This window comes from Lepidochelys olivacea (genome assembly GCF_965140295.1).
Source record: "Lepidochelys olivacea isolate rLepOli2 genome assembly, chromosome: 26".
NCBI classification, from domain to species: Eukaryota; Metazoa; Chordata; order Testudines; family Cheloniidae; genus Lepidochelys; species Lepidochelys olivacea.
Genome location: NC_140436.1, coordinates 4,782,666 through 4,797,512, shown reverse-complemented (window position 1 = coordinate 4,797,512; position 14,847 = coordinate 4,782,666). Strand labels below are relative to the sequence as shown.

The following is a 14,847-nucleotide window of genomic DNA, read 5'->3' as shown; positions in this document are numbered from 1 at the left end:
ACTGCAGATACACTGCTCTTTTTAGGAGCTAACTGGAACACGTTGGGAATCCCACCCGCCAGCTCAAATGCAGACATAGCTCTGATGGGCCCATCAGAGCTACCAGGCTGAGAACCTAGCTTTTCAGCTCAACCTGTAGGGATTCATATGCATCCCGCACCAGTGGTTGCTAGGTTTAATTCCTGGTGTTGGCTAAGATGGTAGCCATCCCATAAGGGGCTCTGAGCAGTTCAAATCCTACTTGTGTGGTAGCTGCCCTCTCAGCCGATGCTGGGGACTGATCCAGAGCATAAAGCAAGAGTCAATACAGCTTGACAGACCCATCTCCTCTGTGGACTGGGCACAGAGCAGGTTATGTAACCCAGACTCAGCAGTGGAGGAACCGAGCAAATCAAAAAGAGTGGCATTTAACTCCCCTACTCTGCACTCTGGTGTAAATAATGACACAATGGCGCTGCACAGTTGTAAAACCGGTATGTAAGCCAGAGGAAAACCAGGCACTGTGTCACTAGGCCAGCGGAGATGGAAGGGGGTAGGGGTGACGAGTCAGGAGACAATCCTCCTCCCAACACTCCTCTGTATTAGAACAATCCAACCCCGGAAAGGCAGAGAGTCATGGATAGTGGGATCAAAGCTCTCCCTCATTGCTTTTTCTCCCTCCCTCCCTCCCTCTCTCTCAATTCAGATCACTCGTTTTTCTCCTCAAGATTCCTCTCTGGAAGAGGGAGCGTGCATTCACTCACTCACACACACTCACTTTGTCTCCAACATGATGTATTTTTTGTTAACAGCTGCAGTGCACCAAAAAAGATCAAAAGAGGAGCACAGGGGAAGGGGATTTTGTAAAAAACATGAACCACGGAAATTGTAAAAAAGGCGAAAGGAAATAAAAACCCAACCTCTAAACCTACTTGTGACTTTTCCAGTGGTCCTGAACGTATCTGATTCGTAGGAGTACACAGGGATTGCATAGCTTGATCCTTTCTATTTCTCTCCCCCCCCTCCCCCGGCGGGGGCTACTGAGCGCTGACCTCTCTTGTATGCAGGAGAGAAGGGGGGCAGGGAGAATGAAACTACCCACCTCACTCAGTCCATCCACCTCCACGGATTTTTCTCTCTCCTCATTTTCTGAACAGAGGAGAATTGCATTTCATTGGGTTTTTTTTAAACTAACCTGTCAACTCACATTACACTCCTGGCCAAATGTCCCCTTCCATCTCATTCCCCCGCCCCCTGCATTTCTCACTCTCTTCACTAGGGGATGGAACACGGCTGGTCTGAGATGTTTAGGGGGGAAGCTGTTGGGCTTCAGAGTGTTTTCACTTTCCTAGCAACTGTCAGAAATAAGTGGAACCAGGCCCTGAATTTTAGCACCTGGTCAGGGAGGAATGAAAGCCAGGTATGAGGTGTCAGAGAGCCGGATGTGGGTGTTGCTTGTGTTTGCAGGTGATTTTTTTCCCCTCCCTCTTCTCTCACCTTCAGCTGCTCTTTCTCGTTTTCAGTTTATAGCAGGAAACATGATGCAGAGGACAATCAAGTTCAGGAAACAGAATAAAATGCAGGGCCCAAGTCTCCCACCCTGACAGTGGAAATCTGCAGTTAATTCACCTGTGCTCCTGGAGCTGTCAGCTCTGGGGTCACTTAGAACCATTTGCAGCAGTGTTTTTTTGGGACAGACCCTGCTACAATGCAACTCAACATCTGCGGCTGGCCTGCAGCAGCTGACTCCGGCTCAGTGCTGTTTAATTGCAGTTTTAATAGGTCCCCGAAGATCTACACTGCAATTAAACAGCCTCAAAGCCTGAGCCCCGAGTCCAGTCAGCTGACACAGGCCAGCCATAGTTGTTTAACTGTGGTGTAGACATACCTGGAGGTTCCCCAGAACCCGTTCTACCACACAGCCTTGTCACAGGGTGGGGTTCCCTCACCCTGGATTCCTGGTTGCAAACAGTCTTCACGCAAGCTAAGCACCAAATGTTTTACTTACAGTATGTTGTAAAGTCCTTGTTCCCCTACAACATAAGGCTTTTACCTTCTCCCTAGGGAAGATCACATTTCCCTGTGAGTCTATGCTTCTATAGCCCTGCTTTCTAGCCTTCCCTTCTCCTCCCTGTTTCGCTTTTAACTGTTCTTATTGGGTGAGCTGACTCACCTTCTTAATTGATATATCACCTGGTACTTAACCAATTCTCTCCTCAGTTTGGCTCATGTAGGGATACTTGTCAAGTGCAGAGTGAGGAGCCAGCCTAAGGCTACTCACTCTCCCTCACAAACTGGCTGATGGGATGCTGAAAAGTTAGGTCGACCCAACTTTGTCATGCAGGGGTAGGGAAAAAGTCCATACCCATGAGTGACGGACGTCGCTCAGCTGACTTAACCTAACCCCCAGTTTAGACAGCACAAGGTCGATGGAAGAAAAGATACCGCCACTCAGGGAGGTGGATGACCCATGCTGATGGGAGAACCCTTCCCAGCAGTGTATGTGGCATCGACACTGAAGCGATACAAAGGCACAGCTCCAGACAAGCCCACAGTCACTCACCACGCTGGGCCAGAGCCGCACTCGTAGTCTGAAAGGTCAAAGCCCTAGAACCCAGAGCAGCGCCCTGAGTCACAGTGGATAAGGCGAGGGTGGAAGAGAAACCAAACCCTCCTGCTAGGTCTTACAGATGGTACCTCCAGCTCAGAAATCAAGGCACAATGGCACAGAACTCAGTGGCAGCGTGGTGCGGCTGCTCTTTTGGCTACATCTATTCTGCAAACGGCAGTCCCCGGCGCCGTCCAGACCACACTCCCTGCACGATGAATGTTACTGTGTTTGGTGCTTTAATCACTCCCTGCCAACACAGAGAAAATAAGAGCAATAACTGAGCAAAGACAAAAGAGCAACACGGTAATCAGAGGCAAGTCTGGCATAGGGCCCAGCACCCTAATGGTCAGAGAAATCTGCGGGGATTGAGGACACCCAGCGCATTGGGCTCTGAACCTGTGCCCACCAAAACCAATGGCCCCACTGAACTTGGCAAGAGTTTTGCCATGGATTTCAATGGTGTGGTTTTGTTTTTTGTTTGTTTTTCAGAATTCCTCCCCATGTGAATGTTTCCATTGAATTCAGGAGCAGCAGGATCAGGTTCTCCTTCTGCAAACCAGCGCAATGGTAGCCAGAGGGATAGGGAGGGGGCAGAGGAATTAGTATTAAATGTACACATACAGCAGTTCCTATGCCCTGATCCAAAACCCACTGGAGTCAGCGGAAAGTCTCCCAGCTACTTACAGGAACGCACTGAGCTCAGTGAACTACGGATCAGGCCCATTGCTCTGGAGATGCATTGCAGAAGTTAAGGGAGAAGACTGGGTGGCTGGGTATTTCACAGCCAAGCTGCATCCTAGAATCATAGAATATCAGGGTTGGAAGGGACCCCAGAAGGTCATCTAGTCCAACCCCCTGCTCAAAGCAGGACCAATTCCCAGTTAAATCATCCCAGCCAGGGCTTTGTCAAGCCTGACCTTAAAAACCTCTAAGGAAGGAGATTCTACCACCTCCCTAGGTAACGCATTCCAGTGTTTCACCACCCTCTTAGTGAAAAAGTTTTTCCTAATATCCAATCTAAACCTCCCCCACTGCAACTTGAGACCATTACTCCTCGTTCTGTCATCTGCTACCATTGAGAACAGTCTAGAGCCATCCTCTTTGGAACCCCCTTTCAGGTAGTTGAAAGCAGCTATCAAATCCCCCCTCATTCTTCTCTTCTGCAGGCTAAACAATCCCAGCTCCCTCAGCCTCTCCTCATAACTCATGTGTTCCAGTCCCCTAATCATTTTTGTTGCCCTTCGCTGGACTCTCTCCAATTTATCCACATCCTTCTTGAAGTGTGGGGCCCAAAACTGGACACAGTACTCCAGATGAGGCCTCACCAATGTCGAATAGAGGGGAACGATCACGTCCCTCGATCTGCTCGCTATGCCCCTACTTATACATCCCAAAATGCCATTGGCCTTCTTGGCAACAAGGGCACACTGCTGACTCATATCCAGCTTCTCGTCCACCGTCACCCCTAGGTCCTTTTCCGCAGAACTGCTGCCTAGCCATTCGGTCCCTAGTCTGTAGCTGTGCATTGGGTTCTTCCGTCCTAAGTGCAGGACCCTGCACTTATCCTTATTGAATCTCATCAGATTTCTTTTGGCCCAATCCTCCAATTTGTCTAGGTCCCTCTGTATCCTATCCCTCCCCTCCAGCGTATCTACCACTCCTCCCAGTTTAGTATCATCCGCAAATTTGCTGAGAGTGCAATCCACACCATCCTCCAGATCATTTATGAAGATATTGAACAAAACCGGCCCCAGGACCGACCCTTGGGGTACTCCACTTGATACCGGCTGCCAGCTAGACATGGAGCCATTGATCACTACCTGTTGAGCCCGACAATCTAGCCAGCTTTCTACCCACCTTATAGTGCATTCATCCAGCCCATACTTCCTTAACTTGCTGACAAGAATACTGTGGGAGACCATGTCAAAAGCTTTGCTAAAGTCAAGAAACAATACATCCACAATACATCCTAACAAGGAGAAAAGGCTCAATCATGATTTCCCCCCCCTTTCCCAAATACACCCGCCACACGTGATAAATGACCCATTGGGAAAGATGAATGACTAACCTACCATGGGCTCCTGTGCTCATTGATTATGAGAGCTGTTAAACTTTGAGATGGGAGCAGCTCAGGACTGGAAGCCAGAGAAGTTTAAAAGAGAAACTGGTGCCGTGTGGATTTTGTGTTATTTATTTATTTTTTTTATTTTAAAAAAGCAACTTATTTAGATGCAGGTATCTTGGTATAATTGCATTTCACTTCCTCAGTCTTTATTGCTAAGGACATTTGCATGAAAATAGGATTTTTTTAATTAAAAAATAAAGATTCCCACCTGTTCCCACAAACAACAAAAGCAATGAAGCCGTGGCAGCAAAGTCTGGTCAACCCCTCCCGGGACCCTGGACAGCACTTGAGTAGCTAGCCCATGCTGCTGCCGCAGTTTCACGGCTACCTCAGCTGGGTCTCCAAATGCTGCAGGCTCACCTCGGCTTGCAGAGTAGACATGCCTTCAGGGGGTTACTGGTTTATATAGGCTACTTGTCTGAAATGGTAGGATGCCAGCATAGGCAGGGAGGTAGGATGCCAGTGTAGACAGACCATTTGATTGCTCTGGTTTAACAGGAGGGGAGATATTAGATGAGATTTACTTATTATTTTCTTATTTTAATTTTTAATTTGATTAAAAGCACCTTTTGGCACTCGGGATGCCGATCATTTGGGATATGTATTATTGATGAACTATCATTATTGTTTTGTTGTTAATAATTCATGTTGTTTATTTACAAAGCCACATGCAAAAGATCCTGATGGATTCTCACCCGCAAGGTGGCTTCCCAAGCACATCGCCTCCCTATCGACCGCCTCAGGGGACACCTAAGCAAGCAGAGAGACCTTGCAGAGAGTCCTGAAAGCCAAGAAACCCAGAGAGAGGAGTCAGCTCCTGAGTCAAGGGTTTTTTACTGGTCAAGCTCTGCCTCCTGCCCTCTCCTATGGAAACCAGGGGGCTATTAATTCCGGCTCCTCAGCTGGCTGCAAATGTTTGACCATTGGTCTGGGTAGGGCGGCCTTCTGGGATAGATTCACAAAATTTAAGGCCAGAAGGGACCCCTATGGTCATCTAGCCCAGTGGTTCTCAACCTATTTACCTCTTTGGGCCACAGGTGCAGCTCTCTGTTATGTGGGCCACATCCACACAAGATATATAGAATCATAGAACCATAGAATATCAGAGTTAGAAGGGACCTCAAGAGGTCATCTAGTCCAACCCCCATTTACATGTCCTTGCAACAAAAGTGTAATTTTTCCAGCTTCCACTTATAATGGCATGCCTTGTTCCTTCACCATTTCTCTTCTCGTTAAGCAAGGGAGTGCTTCAGAAATGGGGTATTTCAAAAATGACCCTAAAACTAGTTAACTGATCCCCAGGAACTAAATTCCTGCATTCTTTACTCAGACAAAACTGTCACTAACTATATATACTACCTGTATGGCCCTGAGGATGTCACATGGGCTGCAGTTGCGTGCAGATTGGGCCACAAGTGGGCTGCGGGCTGAGAACCACAGATCTAGCCTGACCTCCTGAGTAACCAGGGCTTAAATTCTCACCGAATATTTCCTGGGGCTCAGGGCTTCTGCCCCACAGGTCACGCCAAGGCTCGGGGTTTCAGCCCCGCGGGAGGCGCTGAGGCTCCTGTGGATTTGAAAATATTTACCTGAGCAGAGCTCTGGGCTTAAATTCAGTCGGAACTCCCCTCTGTCTAGCACAGACCAGAGACCCTCACCCAGTAATTTCTGCATCAAACCCACAGCTTCTGGTTGAGCTAGAGCATATCTTTTAAAGACACCCAGTCCTGTCTTAAAGCCTGCAGGTGATGGAGGAGCCACCAGGTCCTTAGGTATGTGGTACATGTGGTCTGTGCCTCTATGGCAGTAGATAGTATATTGGATCAGATGGATCAGTGGCCTGTTCTTTATAACGTTATTGCTGTAGCACCTATAGGCCCCTTCTGAGATAAGGGTTCCCCTGTGCTAGGTACTGTACACAGACATAGTCCCTATCCTAAAGAACTAGCTATAAATATACAAGACAGATTATTATCCCCATTCTACACATGGGAAACTGAGGCAGAGAGAGAGATTAAGTGATTTACCCAAGGTCACACAGGCAATCTGTGGCAGAGCCCTAAATTGAACTCAAACCTCCTGAATCCCGCTCAAGTGCCTAAACCACAGGACTATTCTTCCTCCACTTGGGGGGTGGCAAATGCTGTTCTCCATTTACCACGCTGGTTTGCAGGAACTGAACTCCTGTCCAATTCCTTCCAGGCTCTCTCATTTCTCTGCTGCTGCTCCTCCAGCCAAGTGCTGGTGCCAAAACATGCTTTGTGAAAACAGCCAGTCCTTTTCTATTTATTTGGTAATCATATTTGATTTAATTTCATGTTTCCCCTTATTCTTTTTGCTATGCTTTCCACGGAGGAATAATGATGGCAATGGGTTATTATTATTCCTGTCTGTGTAGTTGATTCCTTTCCTCCCCTTGTCATTTCCAACCCTGATGTGTGTATATATATATTTTTGCCTACATACAATGACTTCTGCATTTCTGCTTGCTCACCTGGAAACTGCTACATTTCCTGTTTCTTTCTGATTAGATTGTGTCTTACAGACGCATACTGCTGAGCCATTTTTAAATAAGATGTTCGCTTAGCACAATCACCTAATTATTTGGAGTTTAGTGTCATTGTATTTTTACATACACTTTTACAATTGATTTTTTGGGCAGGAAAGAAATTCAATTGTTCCCCTGGACGCTAGCGTATTTTATACATGTTGGGTTTTGTGCGCATATTACATTTTTAGAAAATCAATTTCTGGCTGTGTACGTATTTATTAAACTTGAGGCAGAAAGTGAGCCTTGGAGCTGGGGCCGGAAGGACTTAGTGGGGCTTTGCAAGAAGCTGATGCAGAGTAGACATTGATTCCTGTAACATAGCTAAGCAGCAGGCAAGCTGTCCTTCAATACAGATCCAGTCCCATGCAGACCCGGAGCCCCCTTGCTTGTATGTTATTTGAAAAAGAGACAGAGTGACTCATGACGCTGAGAATTAGAGAAGCGTTGCTACTATTTTTTTTGGGGGGGGGGCATATGTTGCCTTCAATCCTATTGACCAGAACATAATTCCATGAATAATCCCATTGGGATCTGCTTCCTGCTCCAGTCCAAAACAGCCCACAAGGGGCTAGAGAAGAATTCATTGCGCACAGGGCACTCCTGCAAACCTGGCAGGAGGCATGGCAACACACATTCTGGGGCGTGCTGTAAGCCATAGGTAGTCCTGAGGAGGCTAGCATAATTTAGTGCAGCCCCTCTCCCCCCGGGACGCCCTGCATTACACTTGGGCCCCCACATCAGCCCAGATTTAGGAGGACTCCAAGGCAGTGTTGTGTCTTTTGCTTTCTGTACAATGATAATAGGAAGAAGCCACCCGGGGCACAGTTGAGTTCCGATAACCACGCTTACTAAATAAACACAAACATGTAAGGCGTAACTACACACGCACACTGCTGCGCCGGTTGGTTTCTAAAACACAGAACACGATAAGTACCACTAGAGGGTTCACAGGCTATTTAAAAGGGAGACAACACTCTTCTCATATAGGTGCCTTAAAGCCCATCCTCTAGGCTGCGCCAGAATCTTAGCCACTGGCTTTAATTGTTTGGATACAGATTGTTTTTCTAAAAGATCTGGTCTAGTTCAACAGGAATTATTCAGGGAAGTTCCATGGTCTGTTTTCACAGGAGGTCAGGCTAGATTATCACCATTATCCTTCTGTCTTTATAATCTAGGAACCGATGAATCAGTGGGATCACTGGTGGTATAAGATATGGTTCACCAGCACTAGGGCTGAGTGGGAAACATTTCTCCCATCCCATCAGAATCTGACATTTTAGAAAAAAAATTTGTTCCAAATTGAGATGAAAAGTAAAAAAAAAAAAATCTTAATTTTCCTGAACTGAATACCCCTCCCCCCAAAACCCACATTGGTTTGGGTCAAAATGTTTCATTTTTATTTTGACTTAAATTATTTTTAGTGTAAATTTACCAATGAAAAGTTGTTTCAACACAAAAATTAAAACTTTCTGGTCTGGCAATGTCAAAATGGGACTTCTGGAAAAGTCTGGAAACACTGATCAAAAATGTTGAGTCAGATGTTGTGTTGAACCGGATACTGGTTTGTGAATGGTTTGGGAAACAACAAATCAGCATTTTTTTCCATCAAAAATTCCTGATTGTGAGCAAGGGGATCACAATCCGGCCCTGTATGAGTTTATTCTCCAGTCCCAGATCCAGTGTTAAAATGAAAAAGGAGTACTTGTGGCACCTTAGAGACTAACCAATTTGAGCATAAGCTTTCATGAGCTACAGCTCACTTCATCGGATGCATACTGTGGAAACTGCAGAAGACATTATATACACAGAGACCATGAAACAATACCTCCTCCCACCCCACTCTCCTGCTGGTAATAGCCCATCCAAAGTGACCACTCTCTTTACAATGTGTATGAAAATCAAGGTGGGCCATTTCCAGGTCTTCTCACCCCCCCCGCCCACCCCCATACACACACAAACTCACTCTCCTCATGGCAATAGCTCATCCTAAGTGACCACTCTCCCTACAATGTGCATGATAATCAAGGTGGGCCATTTCCAGCATAAATCCAAGTTTAACCAGAACGTCTGAGGGGGGTAGTCTGCAAATACAGACTAACACGGCTGTTCCTCTGAAACCAGTGTTAAAATGAAACCCCACAAGAGGAGGAAATAGACGTTCCACTGAAGGCAGGGATTGCACCTAGGGGCTGCGTTAACAGTTTGCCCGTGTTGGTCTCACTTTTGTCTCGAAAGCACTTCCTCTGAGTGGAGCTCTGAAGCACACTGTGTCTGCAAAGGCAGAGAGAGGAGAAGGGCAGGAGTGTCAAACAAACTAATGAGTCATCTGTAGATGTACACATAGAGATATTAACCAAAAAAGCAGCTTTGAATGCCTTTATAATGCCTCTGCCTCCATCTGTCTCCCCCGGGGAATGGTTCAGTTTTCCATGCTTAAAGGATTTGTAAATTCATTGCAAACAAGTGAAATGAGATCCACGCGTGCGCACACACAAAAAGCAGGGGGTTGATGTGCCATCTGTGCCAGACCTGCACCAATGCTAGCAAAGTACATTCCTACTGCCAATAAAGGGGCAGTAAGTGCACCAATAAAACCCACTGGCATGCTGATAATTAATTATTTCATTACCCGTGCCAGCAGCTGCAGTGGAACAGGGACCACCACCAGGAATGGCTTGGGTCAAACCGCAGGCACTGTGGTTTCCAGAAGTTCACGAAGGACACAATTCAAAACCCACCGATCTCCCCATAGGTGTCATTCCATTGGCTTCACTGAGACCTGAACAAGACTGGCTGTCTTCCCACATCTCTTGGCTTCTATTCCTCACTCTGTGACCTTGAGCAAGTCACTGCCCCACTCTGTCTCTCAGTTTCCCCATCTATGAAATGGGCATAATAATATTAATAGTATTACAGTGGAACCCATTGGTCTCAAGCAAGATCAGGCTTCTGTTGTGCTAGGCACTATGCAAACATGCAGTGAGAGAGAGTCCCTGCCCTGAAGAGTTTATAATTTAAAATAGATAAACAGGAGGAAAACTGAAACATTATTATCCCCATATTAAAAGTGGGAAACTGACGCTCAGAGAAGTTAAGTGACTTGCCCAAGAGTACAGAGGGTGTCTATAGCAAAGGCAGGCGTTAAACCCAGATCACTTGAGTCTCAGTTCTGTGTCTTAACCACAAGAACACCCTTCTGTACAAGCTCTTAACAGTAGCTCATCTGGCCACAAGTGGAAGTAGATGGAGGCAAGGCATCATCCATGTGCTCATGGTGTGGCATATCCAGAGAGCAGAGGTTTCACTCTGCACCAGACTTGGCTCTAAGGGGAAGGAAGGATGAGCATAAAGCTAGAGGGGGCTTTATGTTCTGTATTTCTGAGAGCGACAAGGGCACAGGCTAGCCTGGAGAAGACATTTTTTTAAATCAAGATAGCTTAAAGGTAATCTAAGGGCCTGATACCATTCTCTACTACACTGGTATAAATCACTACTGACAGACTTCAGTGACATTGCACTGGTGTAAATCAGATCACTGGTCAAAATCAGGAATAACTATTGACTTCCTTGGCATTACACCAGTGTAACTAAGATCACTAGTGCAAATCAGGAGATACACATTTTTTCTTTGTGAGCAACTGACCATAACCAACGTCTTATTTCATTCAACTCATTTCACTCATCCCACAAGCGCACTCCCTTTGAATTCCCTAGCTCTGTCTTAATGCTTCAGTGGGCCACCAAAGGCTCATTCATGCCTTTTGGACAGCACCAGCTATCCTTTTGCTGATTGGGTCCATAGCCTTGCAGTCAGCAAGTCACCTGCCTGACGAAATGCTATGACTGCCATGGAGATGTTCCAAGCTCATTTCATTGCAGGTCTGCCCTAGACTGTCAAGACACTCAAATGAGTTGAGGGGCAGGGAAACAAAAATTTGGAATCTGCAGAAGTGGGAATAATGTCTGGCCATGTTTTGGGAGCCCAGTAAGATGCGTTGAATGTACATGTTGCTCAGTACTCTGCCTCCCCGCCCCACTGGCTTGCTGTGCAGGTGAAAGCTGTATTGATTTGGCTCAGTTATGATTTCAAAGTAATTCTTGGCAGCAAAGGCAGCTGAGGACGACAGCTGTGTTAAAAGTCAGGAGGCAAATAATGCTATGAACTAGATAAACTAGGGACAGCAGCCAAAAGACCGGAGCTGTCTACGAGCACCACATCAGAAAATTATCAGGATACTATTCACACTTCATCATTTTCCAGTCCTGGTACCAAACACATGTGTGTGTATAATTGGTCTTTACTGAGGACTCCGCTCAGAGTTAGGCAAGGAAGTATACTCAAGAGATCATATTTTCATACAGGGCTCCCGTTTTATACTTATATTGTCAACTCTTCAGGGCAGAGACTGTTTTTGTGTTATAGGATCAGGGACCCTAGCACAATGTGGCCCTGATCTTTGATTGGCACCTCTAGGAATAATAAATAATAAAATACCCTGAACACTGTTCAAATGATATGGTGATTAGTGACAGTTAGATACATTACTTTGACTTCTCTGTAATATCAATATTGCTTGAAAACTTTTAGGGTTACGAACTCTCCTGATGCTGTTTAAATACATCTCAAACTCTAATCTCTAAATAAAGACACCATGATTCCTGCTAAGTATGTTGGATTATTTATCAAGATAAAGTCAAGGATGCAGGGAAACAACATCTGTTCCAACACTGACTTCTAATAAAGATGGGAGAGATTGCTGAACAAGGTCTGAGCTTAGAAATATACATAAATAAATACAAGTGTCAGGTTGCTACTCAGCATTGTGGTTACAGATTTTTTTATTTTTTTACCTTGGTTGCTTGGTAATGAGAGAGGCTGTGAGATGATGTACCAGCCTTTGCACAGCTAGGTTAATGTCCTAGGCAGGATGCAAGTACAGTGCATGTGGGTGGTTAATTTGACTTTCATATACAGCTAGCATTTGTCTACATGGCCAAAATATTGTGGGAGAGCCAGATGTCTGTCCATTTATCTGTCCAGCCAGCCAGCCACATGTGCTTGCTCTGAGATTTGTTTTCCGGATCTCTGAGTTTCTCATCATTTAGGCTGCACACTAATTCACTATAGTATTTGTTTTCCTATTGATTCACCACTCACCAAGGTTATTTTTTTTCCAGCCTCTCCAATTCAATAGAGAAACCACATGGTTTTCTACTAAGAACCCAGTCCTGCAGGGTATTCAGCCACCCTTGACCCTCCACAGAACCAGTGGAGATGTGCTGTCTTTATAGCAGAAGATGGTACTGGAAGTGGTTTGCCTAAGGTCACAGAGCAGGTAAGTGGTAGACCCAGGAACAGAACGCAGGTGTGTGGAGTCCTACCCCCTCAGGCACACACAGCTCTTCACTGTGGGATGAAGCACAGTTGCATAAAACTTTTGGGATAAGGGTGGGGTGATATTGGGACTGAGACTGCTGCCTGGCATACCTCTCCCACGTGGAGCTACCAGTCTGATTTTGGGGAGGATGTCAGGGCTATACCGGGGTGACCACTGTCCCCGTGGCCTAAACACCTCACAGAGAACTTTGTTGGCATGATTAAAGTGCCTGGCTCTGGATTAATCTTCGCCCCTCGCTCTCCACGGGGGAAGTCGCAGAGTTAAACCATTCAAAATGATAATTTGGGCAGCGGCAGTAATTCAGCCGGAGCGCACATCGTTTGCTCCATGGGGCTCGGGCAGCTTTGCGGAGCAGATACCAACTCACAGGTGCTCGTGCACCTCTATTTATTTCTACAGCGGCATCCGCTAGCCACAGCCTCCCCAAATGCTCCACCCTCAAGCTGCCGTGCAAGTACTGATTTGGAGAGGAGATTTAAAGACCCTGGGCCTGGTTCACCATGGCTTTTCTCCAGCTACGAGCTGTTGTAACGGCAGTGAAATCAATGGTGCTGTGCGGACAGAAAGCAGGAGTAATAGTGGTGAATTGGAAGCACTGACTTCAGCGCGAGTTGCATCTACAAACAACAGGGCTGAATCCAGTACTCAAGGTCTGGGGAAAGAAAGGAGAAAGATTTTCAGAGAGATGGTGCAGCACAGTTGTCACCAGTGGGGAGCACATGCAGCAAAGAGAAACCATGTGGATCTACTGGACTAGCAACCAGGGGAATCAGTTATTGTCCAGGCTAAGTGGCTTTAAACAAGTCACTTCCCTCCTTTTTCTCTCCTGGTTTATTTTTTTCCTAGCACAATGCTACTGTAATACTCAACTGAGGGTGGTGAAGACCAAGGTACACACATCAGTTTTCAGGTTTGACAGTCCTTTCCCAACTTTTGGTGAACTGGTTCTTTGCAGACAGACCGTGTTTTTCCATTATTTTACCAGATTTGGGTGCACGAATGCTAATGAGAGTGTGCTTTGTATTTGGCAAGCCCTTGCCCCACCTGAAGACATTGCTGGGAGGTTTTCCACTGGGCAAGGCTCTGTGGGCTGTGAATGTCCTCTAAGACCCTTGCGGGGTGACTTGTTACGTATTGAGGGAGAGAGCATCTGCAGGGAGTGTTTTCAAAATAAGCATCTTGAGGCAGGCTCCTATGCTGCCCCTCACACATAGGAGGAACTCCCTGAAAACCTCCACAAAGCCACCCCACTGTCCTCCTTCATGTACCTCCTAAAACCTTGCTTTTGCCAGGATGTCTGCAAAAAACTTGACTCCAGTTAGGTAGTCAGGGTGCTGAGACTCCAGCCTATCATGCTGCCGAATATTGTGTCCTTGTGCTTCCCCATCTGTCAGTCTGTGTCTACCTGTCGCCTTGTGTCTTATATTTAGATGGCAAATTCTTTGGGGGCACAGACAGTCTTTTTGCTCTATGTTTGTACAACACCTAACACAATAGGGTTCTGCTCCAGGACTGGGGCTTCTTGGTTATTTGTATTGCACAACTACTAATCCAATTCTGAATGTGTTAAGGGAAAGTAAGGAATAAAGCTGGGTTGGGAGAAGTTCCTAAGATCCTGTTCATTGGGTTACTTGGCTTCAGGGCTCTAAACACAACATCCCACTTAATCTGCATGAGCAGACAGTGTAGCTAGTTTTGAAAGGGTGTTGGACTATAGGGGAAGCGAGCACAAGCCCCCGTGAAGTGTCCGCCCCCTCCGCCCCCTCCTCTCCATGCTGTGACTAAGCCCAGATACAGAAAGGTTGCAATGGAGTTAGTCATTTTAGCTCAAGTGACAGATGTCATGGGTCCAGGGCTTGTGGTAGAAGGTTGATTTCAGCACAGAGTCCCATGGATACAGCTGCCACCGCTGCTAATTTTCAGTTTTACCACCGCTTAAATAAATAAATGAAAAAAAAAAAAGCAGGCTGCCTCTTTAAACCTATTTCCTATTAATCTGCTATTAAAATACCAGCCAGAGGGCAAAATGGAGGGCTCCATTCTTCATTTAGATAGCAAGGGACCTAAATTGCTCCACTCTTGCAGCTGAAACAAGGTTTTTGTCTAACTAGCAGCTGACCTCTGATCCTTCCTTTGTCCTGTCAAAAGGAATGGAGGTAAAGCTTAGAAGGAATTCCTCCTT

At 46.2% G+C, this 14,847-nt stretch overlaps 1 long non-coding RNA gene across 4 annotated transcripts in view; it reads left to right on the top strand.

The window, feature by feature from the left end:
- The window catches only part of LOC311513525, a 118,054-nt gene extending 103,469 nt beyond the window's left edge, over positions 1 to 14,585 (top strand). For all 4 annotated transcript variants that reach the window (XR_014709744.1, XR_014709745.1, XR_014709746.1 and 1 more), the window contains 2 exons: positions 12,445 to 12,602; positions 13,065 to 14,585. This is a non-coding gene — a long non-coding RNA (uncharacterized lncRNA). The remainder of the gene's footprint in view (positions 1 to 12,444; positions 12,603 to 13,064) is intronic.
- The last annotated feature ends 262 nt before the right edge of the window (positions 14,586 to 14,847 follow it).